At 40.6% G+C, this 14,667-nt stretch overlaps 1 protein-coding gene across 1 annotated transcript in view; it reads right to left on the bottom strand.

The window, feature by feature from the left end:
• LOC106572087 (phospholipid-transporting ATPase IC) overlaps positions 1-14,013 on the bottom strand; it is a 49,744-nt gene extending 35,731 nt beyond the window's left edge. Inside the window, exon 1 of the mRNA XM_014145914.3 lies at positions 13,691-14,013. The gene's annotated coding sequence lies outside the window, so the exon portion shown is untranslated. The remainder of the gene's footprint in view (positions 1-13,690) is intronic.
• Positions 14,014-14,667: the final 654 nt, after the last annotated feature.

The following is a 14,667-nucleotide window of genomic DNA, read 5'->3' as shown; positions in this document are numbered from 1 at the left end:
GTATCAGGGAAAAACAGTCCCCAGATTAACATGAAATGTGGATGGTATCCATTCCAGCACCCCCAACACAGTCACCGTCCTCCTCCTCTGAAAATGGCACTCCAGTCTCCTTTTCACCTCCTTTAAAACACCCAATTTACTTAACAAAAGGCACTTCTCAATGGAAGGTCAAGGGATGTCATGACATAGCACAAGTGGGTTGGGCTTTCCTCTTTCGTCCTCTATTGTTCCTCAAGCAAGGGGGTTGGCCAACGACATCACAAAGTCCCATCAGACCAATTCTCTACTCCTGAACGTTTTGCAGTCGTGTCTAAAATAAAACACTATTTTGCTCAAAACATATATTTTCTTTAGCCTTTGCTGGGTGTACTTTACTGCATTTATACTTGGGATATCACCTTTCAACAGAAAAAAAATCACTAGAGGTAGTCTTTAGGCGTTGCAGGGTCTGGAGGTCTCAGAAGTCGACCAACAGGTTTTAGTGTCTGGCCCGAGGCACTGCCATAGATGGGTTAAAATCACATTTTAAAAGGTCACATACACATGGTTAGCAGACGTTAATGCGAGTGTAGCGAAATGCTTCTGCTTCTAGTTCCCAACAGTGCAGTAATATCTAACAGGTTTTTATTTTTTATTTCACCTTTATTTAACCAGGTAGGCAAGTTGAGAACAAGTTCTCATTTACAACTGCGACCTGGCCAAGATAAAGCACAGCAGTTCGACACAAACAACACAGAGTTACACATCGAATAAACAAACATACAGTAAATAATACAGTAGAAAAGTCTATACACAGTGTTTGCAAATGTAGTAAGATTAGCGAGGTAAGGTAATAAATAGGCCATAGTGGCTAAATAATGCTATGTTACAGCCTTATTCAAAAATGTATTCAATTGTCCCCCCCCTCAAATCTACACACAATACCCCATAATGACAAAGCAAAGGCAGGTGTTTAGAAATGTTGATGAAAAAATGAAATGGGAAAATGACATTTACATAAGTATTCAGACCTTTTACTCAGTACTTTGTTGAAGCACATTTGGCAGCGATTTACAACTTCAAGTCTTCTTGGGTATGACGCTACAAGCTTGGCACACCTGTATTTGGGGAGTTTCTCCCATTCTTCTCTGCAGATCCTCTCAAGCTCTGTCAAGTTAGATGGGGAGTGTTGCTGCATAGCCATTTTCAGGTCTCTCCAGAGATGTTTGATCGGATTCAAGTCCGGGCTCTGTCTGGGCCACTCAAGGACATTCAGAGACTTGTCCCGAAGCCACTCCTGCGTTGTCTTGGCTGAGTGCTTAGGGTCGTTGTCCTGTTGGAAGGTGAACCTTCACCCCAATCTGAGGTCCTGAGCGCTCTGGAGCAGGTTTTCATCAAGGATCTCTCTGTACTTTGCTCCGTTCATCTTTCCCTTGATCCTGACTAGTCTCCCAGTCCCTGCCGCTGAAAAACATCCCCACAACATGATTCTGCCACCACCATGCTTCACCGTAGGGAGTGTGTCAGGTTCCTCCAGACGGGACACTTGGCATTCAGGCCAAAGAGTTCAATCTTGGTTTCATCAGACCAGAGAATCTTATTTCTCATTGTCAGAGTCCTTTAGGTGCCTTTTGGCAAAATCCAAGTAGGCTGTCATGTGCCTTTTACTGAGGAGTGGCTTCCATCTGGCCACTCTACCATAAAGGCCTGATTGCTGGAGTGCTGCGGAGATGGTTGTCCTTCTGGAAGATTCTCCCATCTTCACAGAGGAACTCTGGAGCTCTGTCAAAGTGACCATTGGGTTCTTGGTCACCTCCCTGACCAAGGTCCTTCTCCCCCGATTTCTCAGTTTGGCTGGGCGGCCAGCTCTAGGAAGAGTCTTAGTGGTTCCAAACTTATTCCATTTAAGAATGATAGAGGCCACTGTGTTCTTGGGGACCTTCAATGCTGCAGAAATTGTTTTTTACCCTTCCCTAGATCTGTGCCTCGACACAATCCTGTCTCGGAGCTCTACGGACAATTCAGTTTATTTAACTAGCCCCAGTGATGTACTAGGCCGTACGCACTACCCTTTGTAGTGCCTCGCGGTCAGAGGCCGAGTAATTGCTGTACCAGGCAGTGATGTAACCAGTCAGGATGCTCTCGATGTTGCAGCTGTAGAACCTTTTGAGGATCTCAGGACCCATGCCAAATCTTTTTAGTTTCCTGAGGGGGAATAGGCTTTGTCGTGCCCTCTTCACGACTGTCTTGGTGTGTTTGGACCATTCTAGTTTGTTGTTGATGTGGACACCAAGGAACTTGAAGCTCTCAACCTGCTCCACTACAGCCCCATTGATGAGAATGGGGGCGTGCTCGGTCCTCCTTTTCCTGTAGTCCACAATCATCTCCTTGGTCTTGGTTACGTTGAGGGATAGGTTGTTATTCTGGCACCACCAACCATGTCCAATCAATAGAATTTACCACCGGTAAATTGTTGTAGAAGCATCTCAAGGATGATCAATGGAAACAGGATGCACCTGAGCTCAATTAAGAATCTCATAGCAAAGGGTCTGAATAGTTATGTAAATAAGGTATCTGTTTTTTATACATTTGCAAACATTTCCAAAAACTGTTTTCGCTTCGTCATTATGGGGTATTGTGTTTAAATTGCTGAGGAAATTGTTTTATGTAATCCATTTTAGAATAAGGCTGTAACGTAACAAAATGTGGAAAAAGTCAAGGGGTCTGAATACTTTCCAAATGCACTGTATTGTAGAGACAAGTGCTCATTATGCAAATGTATTGATGTTTTCAATAAACAACTGGAGACTAAATATTGTTTACATGTTGTCAACAACCTAAGCCAACCACGGTCTGTTCTGGCCCATAGTTGGGCACGAGTTGGTTTTGTTGCTAACCAACCAACCCATCGATAGCAACAACACGGAAGAGGGGAAAGAGGGACAACAGGCTTTCAGAACACCTTTCAAAACGAACCAAACACACACCTGCCTGGCTTGTAACCTGAGACAAGGAATTCACAAAGGCTTTCCACCCCATCTCAATATTTATTACAGCCTGACCGTCCTTCTCCTAACGGCCAATGCTCCCCTGAGGTGAAGAGGGGTGTGGCGAGGGGTGTGGCGAGGCTGGGGGGAGAAATAGACTAACGTTTTTAGCCAATGACTGATCACAAAATCAGCTGTTAACTAGGCTGACCCTAATAACAAACACACTGCTCTCTACCTACCAACTGACCCTAAATCAGCTGTTAACTAGGCTGACCCTAATAACAAACACACTGCTCTCTACCTACCAACTGACCCTAAATCAGCTGTTAACTAGGCTGACCCTAATAACAAACACACTGCTCTCTACCTACCAACTGACCCTAAATCAGCTGTTAACTAGGCTGACCCTAATAACAAACACACTGCTCTCTACCTACCAACTGACCCTAAATCAGCTGTTAACTAGGCTGACCCTAATAACAAACACACTGCTCTCTACCTACCAACTGACCCTAAATCAGCTTATCCACTGCTGGGAGACTCACAGCAGGCTCCCCATCAGGTTAATATTATTAACTACTGTAACAGTTAATGACTGTCTGGCTCAACGGGGGGGGGGGGGGGGAGAGAATCAGATCATATATATTTGAGAAGCATACGGAAGAGTGACTTGTGCCACCTTGGATGTTCTAATGGAAATTCCAAAAAGAAGAGGATGCAAATGATAGATGAGCCATGTTTACAGTTTGATGCAAAGTCATTCTAGTTCCATCTAGCATATGATCATATAACTACAACAAAAAAAAACACCTGACTTTGCAGTGGCTAATTGGGGATCACAATAAAATACTACTACCCACACTATGACAATAGAAAGTGGCTTGGTATAAGTCTGACAGCTGCAGTACACACCAGGATATCAAAAGGCGGCAATAAGGAAAACAGAGTGAATAAGGAAGAGACGAACTCACAACATTTGCCTTTCAAGTCAGGGATTCAAAAGTCTCCCTTTTCAAGGAGCATTTATTTCCATAAGGAGCAGCTCCTACACATCACTGCCTGAGGACCGAGGCCCGAGAGGCATCTACAATGGTGGTTGAGGACACTCAATTTACATAGTTTAGAATACTTCATATCCCAAATGGCACCCTATTCCCTATATAGTGCACTACTTTTAACCAGAGCTCTATAAAAATCAATTACAGTAAGAGTATAGAAGAGGAAGAAGTACGTACACTGACATCAGAAGACAAGAGGGACGCGGTGAAACAAGAGGGACGCGGTGAAACAAGAGGGACGGGGTGAAACAAGAGGGACGCGGTGAAACAAGAGGGACGCGGTGAAACAAGAGGGACGGGGTGAAACAAGAGGGACGGGGTGAAACAAGAGGGACGGGGTGAAACAAGAGGGACGCGGTGAAACAAGAGGGACGGGGTGAAACAAGAGGGACGGTTATAAGGTTGCCGTTAACACAAAGTTACACATAAATACGCATCTCTGTCACCTCGTCATCATCAGGGTTTGGACCAGTGAGTGTGTTTTAAAACAGGTCTGCTCCTATTCCTGTCAACCCTACATCCCACTGCCGGGGCGGCATTCACAAAGTCAACCAACCCATGTGGAACACATTCAGGAAGTGCATCGACTCTCAGGCAGCAAATGATATTGTCAGTGTTCAAACAGGGTCAATCCATCACAGGTAACATCATCCCCGTTTATCAGAGGAACATTAATCCGTGTTGAACATAGACCTACGGGGTGGTGATGCCTGAAACTGGACCGTGAGTCACAGGGGAACAAGGTGGAGACACATGGCAGACAGACGGTCAGTTGAGCTACATCAGGGTTCCCCAATAAAACGGACAAAATTATTTTATTTGCACACACCCCCCAAGCTCTGAAGCAAAAAAAAATAATAAAAAAAAATAAATTTTATATATATATATATATATATATATATATATATATATATATATATATATATATATATATTTTACTTTTGGATATCTGTTCCCAAATATTCCCACGCATAATTAGAGAGGCATATGTGATCATATCCCAATGTTATAAAGGTTTTAAATGATTCCGTCAAAAACTGTATCGCTTTGGGATTCTTGTGGTCAATTTGCAGTGTACAAATGATATATAACTATGTAAAGCCCCCCTGACCATCCTATCACATGATATATAACTATGTAAAGCCCCCCTGACCATCCTATCACATGATATATAACTATGTAAAGCCCCCTGACCATCCTATCACATGATATATAACTATGTAAAGCCCCCTGACCATCCTATCACATGATTTATAACTATGTAAAGCCCCCTGACCATCCTATCACATGATTTATAACTATGTAAAGCCCCCTGACCATCCTATCACATGATATATAACTATGTAAAGCCCCCTGACCATCCTATCACATGATATATAACTATGTAAAGCCCCCTGACCATCCTATCACATGATTTATAACTATGTAAAGCCCCCCTGACCATCCTATCACATGATATATAACTATGTAAAGCCCCCTGACCATCCTATCACATGATTTATAACTATGTAAAGCCCCCTGACCATCCTATCACATGATTTATAACTATGTAAAGCCCCCCTGACCATCCTATCACATGATATATAACTATGTAAAGCCCCCTGACCATCCTATCACATGATTTATAACTATGTAAAGCCCCCCTGACCATCCTATCACATGATATATAACTATGTAAAGCCCCCCTGACCATCCTATCACATGATATATAACTATGTAAAGCCCCCTGACCATCCTATCACATGATATATAACTATGTAAAGCCCCCTGACCATCCTATCACATGATTTATAACTATGTAAAGCCCCCCTGACCATCCTATCACATGATATATAACTATGTAAAGCCCCCTGACCATCCTATCACATGATTTATAACTATGTAAAGCCCCCTGACCATCCTATCACATGATTTATAACTATGTAAAGCCCCCTGACCATCCTATCACATGATATATAACTATGTAAAGCCCCCTGACCATCCTATCACATGATTTATAACTATGTAAAGCCCCCTGACCATCCTATCACATGATTTATAACTATGTAAAGCCCCCTGACCATCCTATCACATGATATATAACTATGTAAAGCCCCCTGACCATCCTATCACATGATATATAACTATGTAAAGCCCCCCTGACCATCCTATCACATGATTTATAACTATGTAAAGCCCCCTGACCATCCTATCACATGATATATAACTATGTAAAGCCCCCTGACCATCCTATCACATGATATATAACTATGTAAAGCCCCCTGACCATCCTATCACATGATATATAACTATGTAAAGCCCCCTGACCATCCTATCACATGATTTATAACTATGTAAAGCCCCCTGACCATCCTATCACATGATATATAACTATGTAAAGCCCCCTGACCATCCTATCACATGATTTATAACTATGTAAAGCCCCCCTGACCATCCTATCACATGATTTATAACTATGTAAAGCCCCCTGACCATCCTATCACATGATATATAACTATGTAAAGCCCCCTGACCATCCTATCACATGATTTATAACTATGTAAAGCCCCCTGACCATCCTATCACATGATTTATAACTATGTAAAGCCCCCTGACCATCCTATCACATGATTTATAACTATGTAAAGCCCCCTGACCATCCTATCACATGATTTATAACTATGTAAAGCCCCCTGACCATCCTATCACATGATATATAACTATGTAAAGCCCCCTGACCATCCTATCACATGATATATAACTATGTAAAGCCCCCTGACCATCCTATCACATGATATATAACTATGTAAAGCCCCCCTGACCATCCTATCACATGATTTATAACTATGTAAAGCCCCCTGACCATCCTATCACATGATTTATAACTATGTAAAGCCCCCTGACCATCCTATCACATGATATATAACTATGTAAAGCCCCCTGACCATCCTATCACATGATATATAACTATGTAAAGCCCCCCTGACCATCCTATCACATGATATATAACTATGTAAAGCCCCCTGACCATCCTATCACATGATTTATAACTATGTAAAGCCCCCTGACCATCCTATCACATGATATATAACTATGTAAAGCCCCCCTGACCATCCTATCACATGATTTATAACTATGTAAAGCCCCCTGACCATCCTATCACATGATTTATAACTATGTAAAGCCCCCTGACCATCCTATCACATGATTTATAACTATGTAAAGCCCCCCTGACCATCCTATCACATGATATATAACTATGTAAAGCCCCCTGACCATCCTATCACATGATTTATAACTATGTAAAGCCCCCTGACCATCCTATCACATGATTTATAACTATGTAAAGCCCCCTGACCATCCTATCACATGATATATAACTATGTAAAGCCCCCTGACCATCCTATCACATGATTTATAACTATGTAAAGCCCCCTGACCATCCTATCACATGATATATAACTATGTAAAGCCCCCTGACCATCCTATCACATGATATATAACTATGTAAAGCCCCCTGACCATCCTATCACATGATTTATAACTATGTAAAGCCCCCTGACCATCCTATCACATGATTTATAACTATGTAAAGCCCCCCTGACCATCCTATCACATGATTTATAACTATGTAAAGCCCCCTGACCATCCTATCACATGATATATAACTATGTAAAGCCCCCCTGACCATCCTATCACATGATTTATAACTATGTAAAGCCCCCTGACCATCCTATCACATGATATATAACTATGTAAAGCCCCCCTGACCATCCTATCACATGATTTATAACTATGTAAAGCCCCCTGACCATCCTATCACATGATTTATAACTATGTAAAGCCCCCTGACCATCCTATCACATGATATATAACTATGTAAAGCCCCCTGACCATCCTATCACATGATATATAACTATGTAAAGCCCCCCTGACCATCCTATCACATGATATATAACTATGTAAAGCCCCCTGACCATCCTATCACATGATATATAACTATGTAAAGCCCCCTGACCATCCTATCACATGATTTATAACTATGTAAAGCCCCCTGACCATCCTATCACATGATATATAACTATGTAAAGCCCCCCTGACCATCCTATCACATGATATATAACTATGTAAAGCCCCCCTGACCATCCTATCACATGATATATAACTATGTAAAGCCCCCTGACCATCCTATCACATGATATATAACTATGTAAAGCCCCCTGACCATCCTATCACATGATATATAACTATGTAAAGCCCCCTGACCATCCTATCACATGATATATAACTATGTAAAGCCCCCCTGACCATCCTATCACATGATTTATAACTATGTAAAGCCCCCTGACCATCCTATCACATGATATATAACTATGTAAAGCCCCCTGACCATCCTATCACATGATTTATAACTATGTAAAGCCCCCTGACCATCCTATCACATGATTTATAACTATGTAAAGCCCCCTGACCATCCTATCACATGATTTATAACTATGTAAAGCCCCCCTGACCATCCTATCACATGATATATAACTATGTAAAGCCCCCTGACCATCCTATCACATGATATATAACTATGTAAAGCCCCCTGACCATCCTATCACATGATATATAACTATGTAAAGCCCCCCTGACCATCCTATCACATGATATATAACTATGTAAAGCCCCCTGACCATCCTATCACATGATTTATAACTATGTAAAGCCCCCCTGACCATCCTATCACATGATTTATAACTATGTAAAGCCCCCTGACCATCCTATCACATGATATATAACTATGTAAAGCCCCCCTGACCATCCTATCACATGATTTATAACTATGTAAAGCCCCCTGACCATCCTATCACATGATATATAACTATGTAAAGCCCCCCTGACCATCCTATCACATGATTTATAACTATGTAAAGCCCCCTGACCATCCTATCACATGATTTATAACTATGTAAAGCCCCCTGACCATCCTATCACATGATATATAACTATGTAAAGCCCCCCTGACCATCCTATCACATGATATATAACTATGTAAAGCCCCCTGACCATCCTATCACATGATATATAACTATGTAAAGCCCCCCTGACCATCCTATCACATGATTTATAACTATGTAAAGCCCCCTGACCATCCTATCACATGATTTATAACTATGTAAAGCCCCCCTGACCATCCTATCACATGATATATAACTATGTAAAGCCCCCTGACCATCCTATCACATGATATATAACTATGTAAAGCCCCCTGACCATCCTATCACATGATATATAACTATGTAAAGCCCCCTGACCATCCTATCACATGATTTATAACTATGTAAAGCCCCCTGACCATCCTATCACATGATATATAACTATGTAAAGCCCCCCTGACCATCCTATCACATGATATATAACTATGTAAAGCCCCCTGACCATCCTATCACATGATTTATAACTATGTAAAGCCCCCTGACCATCCTATCACATGATTTATAACTATGTAAAGCCCCCTGACCATCCTATCACATGATATATAACTATGTAAAGCCCCCTGACCATCCTATCACATGATATATAACTATGTAAAGCCCCCTGACCATCCTATCACATGATATATAACTATGTAAAGCCCCCTGACCATCCTATCACATGATATATAACTATGTAAAGCCCCCTGACCATCCTATCACATGATTTATAACTATGTAAAGCCCCCTGACCATCCTATCACATGATTTATAACTATGTAAAGCCCCCTGACCATCCTATCACATGATTTATAACTATGTAAAGCCCCCTGACCATCCTATCACATGATTTATAACTATGTAAAGCCCCCTGACCATCCTATCACATGATATATAACTATGTAAAGCCCCCTGACCATCCTATCACATGATATATAACTATGTAAAGCCCCCTGACCATCCTATCACATGATTTATAACTATGTAAAGCCCCCTGACCATCCTATCACATGATATATAACTATGTAAAGCCCCCTGACCATCCTATCACATGATATATAACTATGTAAAGCCCCCCTGACCATCCTATCACATGATTTATAACTATGTAAAGCCCCCCTGACCATCCTATCACATGATATATAACTATGTAAAGCCCCCCTGACCATCCTATCACATGATATATAACTATGTAAAGCCCCCTGACCATCCTATCACATGATATATAACTATGTAAAGCCCCCTGACCATCCTATCACATGATATATAACTATGTAAAGCCCCCTGACCATCCTATCACATGATATATAACTATGTAAAGCCCCCTGACCATCCTATCACATGATATATAACTATGTAAAGCCCCCTGACCATCCTATCACATGATTTATAACTATGTAAAGCCCCCTGACCATCCTATCACATGATTTATAACTATGTAAAGCCCCCTGACCATCCTATCACATGATTTATAACTATGTAAAGCCCCCTGACCATCCTATCACATGATTTATAACTATGTAAAGCCCCCTGACCATCCTATCACATGATATATAACTATGTAAAGCCCCCTGACCATCCTATCACATGATTTATAACTATGTAAAGCCCCCTGACCATCCTATCACATGATATATAACTATGTAAAGCCCCCCTGACCATCCTATCACATGATTTATAACTATGTAAAGCCCCCCTGACCATCCTATCACATGATATATAACTATGTAAAGCCCCCCTGACCATCCTATCACATGATATATAACTATGTAAAGCCCCCCTGACCATCCTATCACATGATATATAACTATGTAAAGCCCCCCTGACCATCCTATCACATGATATATAACTATGTAAAGCCCCCCTGACCATCCTATCACATGATATATAACTATGTAAAGCCCCCTGACCATCCTATCACATGATTTATAACTATGTAAAGCCCCCTGACCATCCTATCACATGATTTATAACTATGTAAAGCCCCCCTGACCATCCTATCACATGATATATAACTATGTAAAGCCCCCCTGACCATCCTATCACATGATATATAACTATGTAAAGCCCCCCTGACCATCCTATCACATGATTTATAACTATGTAAAGCCCCCTGACCATCCTATCACATGATATATAACTATGTAAAGCCCCCCTGACCATCCTATCACATGATATATAACTATGTAAAGCCCCCTGACCATCCTATCACATGATTTATAACTATGTAAAGCCCCCTGACCATCCTATCACATGATTTATAACTATGTAAAGCCCCCTGACCATCCTATCACATGATATATAACTATGTAAAGCCCCCTGACCATCCTATCACATGATATATAACTATGTAAAGCCCCTGACCATCCTATCACATGATTTATAACTATGTAAAGCCCCCTGACCATCCTATCACATGATATATAACTATGTAAAGCCCCCTGACCATCCTATCAAGGACAAAAATACAAATAAATCGGCCCACGGCTGAATGGAACTGGGGACTCCTGAGCTACACAGTGATCAGTGTGTCACTCAAGCCTTGTTCACATTGGCAGTTTGAAGTGACTCAAATCCAATTTATTTTGCATTTCAGATTCAAATCTGTTCGTTTTTCCTGCAGTCGGGCTCTGCAGCTTGTGTCTGTACTGTCAAATCTGATTTATTTGCCCTCAAGTAGATATTCGACACATGCTAGCTACTCTGTTGACAGTTTGACAATAATATGTGGTAGGTAAGTAGCTTGTTAATTGTTTACAAATAAATGAGTGAACGTACTAGCTAAACAGCTACCTAGCTAGCTAGTTGACTGACATGGCTATCCAAAAAGGATTTGTTTTTAAAGTTGGATCATCTTATCTTTTGAGGATTTAAAGGTGTTATTACACTTAAGCAATAAGGCACGAGGGGGTGTGGTATATGGCCAATATACCATGTCTAAGGGCTGTTCTTACGCAAGACACAGCGCGGAGTGTCTGGATACAGCCCTTAGCCATGGTATATTGGCCATATACCACAAACCCCCGAGGTGCCTTATTGCTATTATAAACTGGTTACCATCGTAATTAGAGCAGTAACAAGAAATGTTTAGTCATACCCGTGGTATACAGTCTGATATACCACGGCTTTAAGCCAATCAGCATTCAAGGCTCGAACCACCCAGTTGATAATATGGTTTCAGAACATTCAAATCAACTGGAAAGCGTCCGTGACAGGCATTGTTGTCACCTTTAATTCTGAGTGATAGAAAGCACAAGAACCACCAATCAGCCTGTACCACAGTGATGTGTCAATGTTATATTACGTACCGTTTAGACTTTTTTTTGTGTGTTTGAACCCAGGAAGAGTAGCTTCTGTCTTGGCAGCAGCTAATGGGGATCCCTAATAAAATACAAACTACACAACCGTCGTTACTATGACAACTTACGTAGCCATGTTGGGCAAATTACTGATGTCTGGACACACACAAATCTGATTGTCACTTGCTGTTTTGGACAGTCAGTATCCAAAAACTGATTTGAGAAACATTTGAGAATTAAAGCTGCAATATGTCACTTTTTGTGGGACCCGACCAATTTCACATAGAAATGTGAGTTATAGAGCTGTCATTCTTATTTAAAGCCAGTCTAAGAATTGATAGCGCTGTTCTATGTGCTCTATTTCTATGCTTCCCATTCTCAAGTTTTTGAGTCTAACCTTTGGTTTTGTACACAGGCTTCAAACAGCTAAAAACGAAATAAAAGATATTTCACAGCGGTTTAATTGGTACAATGATACTCTACATTATATTCGTTCGTTTCGTCACAAACTGAAATTAGGCATACTATTAGAATTTTAGCAACCAGGAAATGCCGGACGGATTTTTGCATAGTGCATCTTTAAGGCGTGCAGTTTGAACAAGGTTTAAGACTGCCTAAACTCAAGCATATTGATCAAGCCCACTCAGTCCTCCTGTGGAATGTTTGTGTGCCATCTCAGACGAAAAGAGTGAGAGCCTTCCCCTCCCTGAAGCAATACTAGACTGTGTTGGAAATGCTACATAAATCTCCAGGAAGTCTCTATCAAGACTGCTACTACTAAGTTTCAATAGCCCATTGAGGGAATTATAATGATTTGTTTTCAAAAATCAAAGTGCAAAATAAAGTTGGAAAATAAGTTAAAGTTGTATACAACTACATAGAAAAACATCTAAAAGTCTGGAATTCTCATACTGGTTTGTATTTCCAATTTGTGATAAACATGAGATAGATAGATAGATAGATAGATAGATAGATAGATAGATAGATAGATAGATAGATAGATAGATAGATAGATAGATAGATAGATAGATAGATAGATAGATAGATAGATAGATGTAATTAGGGCTAAATTCAAACCTTGTCTAAATTCAGCGTTATAGTGCTTTTGAAATGTAAAGGTAGGCTAATTCCCGATTGAGCCGACACATGCAGTGTTTAACATGAACGCATTTTCCGCGAACATTGCTTTGAAGTTTCAATCACGCTTTAACGATTAAATTAAACGCCACAGATTGAATCAAGTCGTTAGATGAGTTAGGTTAGAATGTCGGATCTTTTGCACGAAATCGACATATGACTTGATTCAATTATAGACTGACATTATGACAGAGGGGAGGAAAGGACAACGTGTGAACATTACTACGGTCTACTCTGTCTAAAATCCTGGAAAATTAATACATTTGGAGGCAGATAATAGAACTACTCACCAGTAGGCTATTCCTTGTAGGTCTATAATTTCTCAGCAGTATGGTCTTCTAGTTTGTGGTTACTGGTTACTGTACCATGTTTGCTTTGTCCTTGCCACAAACAACAGTGTTGGCTAACGTTAGTTTCTGTTCACTCCTTTTACCTGCGTAATGGCTACCTACCTTACCTGAAACTTGACAAACTGGTTTGACAAGATGTGTTTTGAATAAAACTCCCCAAAACGCCCGCGGTTTCATTAAAACAAAACGACAATAAAATGTGTTTATGTCATCTCGCAACACGTTTTGGGTGAAATGACATATATCCGACTCCACTAACCAGCCTGTTGATTGATACACACGTGACTAAAAAGGTAAAGGTGTAATCCAATTCATAATCAAACGGAATAAATCAGTGGTATGAACTGCTTTATATTCATAAATAAAAGCTTACGTAAAAACAACTCAGAATTAGCTACATTACTGTATAAACAGTTTTATTGTAAAGTTGTCCTGTTATTAAATTTTTATTTATTAATTTATGTAAATGTCATGCTCTTATAATGAATGTGCTATTTGGCAAATGTATCGGTATGTTTTTAAGAATACAGACAATCATTAAATTATCCTCAATGTATTTTATTTTAGCCAACATACAACCATCATTCCAACCGTTTGTAGTCGGCCTTTGTTTTTGCCCTAGCACTACACGGCTGATTTAAATAACTAACTCCTGGGGCCTCCAGAACCGAGTTTGGGAAACCATGGACTACCTTTACTCCCAGTCCCTATAGTTAAATTGTACTGTAAGGGATATTTATACTGATTAAATTGGGATTTTAGGGCAAGTGGCATTTCCTAATTTTTCGCCTGGCGGATATCTGACATCATGGGCGGATTCGATTATGCTGGGCCGTGGGGCACCGGTCTATGGCCCGCGAGGTGAACGGTCAAAAATGGATGAGCTTGTCCTTCTCAAATCAAAGATTAATGTCCGC

This window comes from Salmo salar, chromosome 01 (assembly GCF_965601325.2).
Source record: "Salmo salar chromosome 01, fSalSal1, whole genome shotgun sequence".
Taxonomy (NCBI): domain Eukaryota; kingdom Metazoa; phylum Chordata; class Actinopteri; order Salmoniformes; family Salmonidae; genus Salmo; species Salmo salar.
The sequence above is the reverse complement of the archived record's forward strand: the minus strand, read 5'-3'. Positions and strand labels throughout refer to the sequence as shown.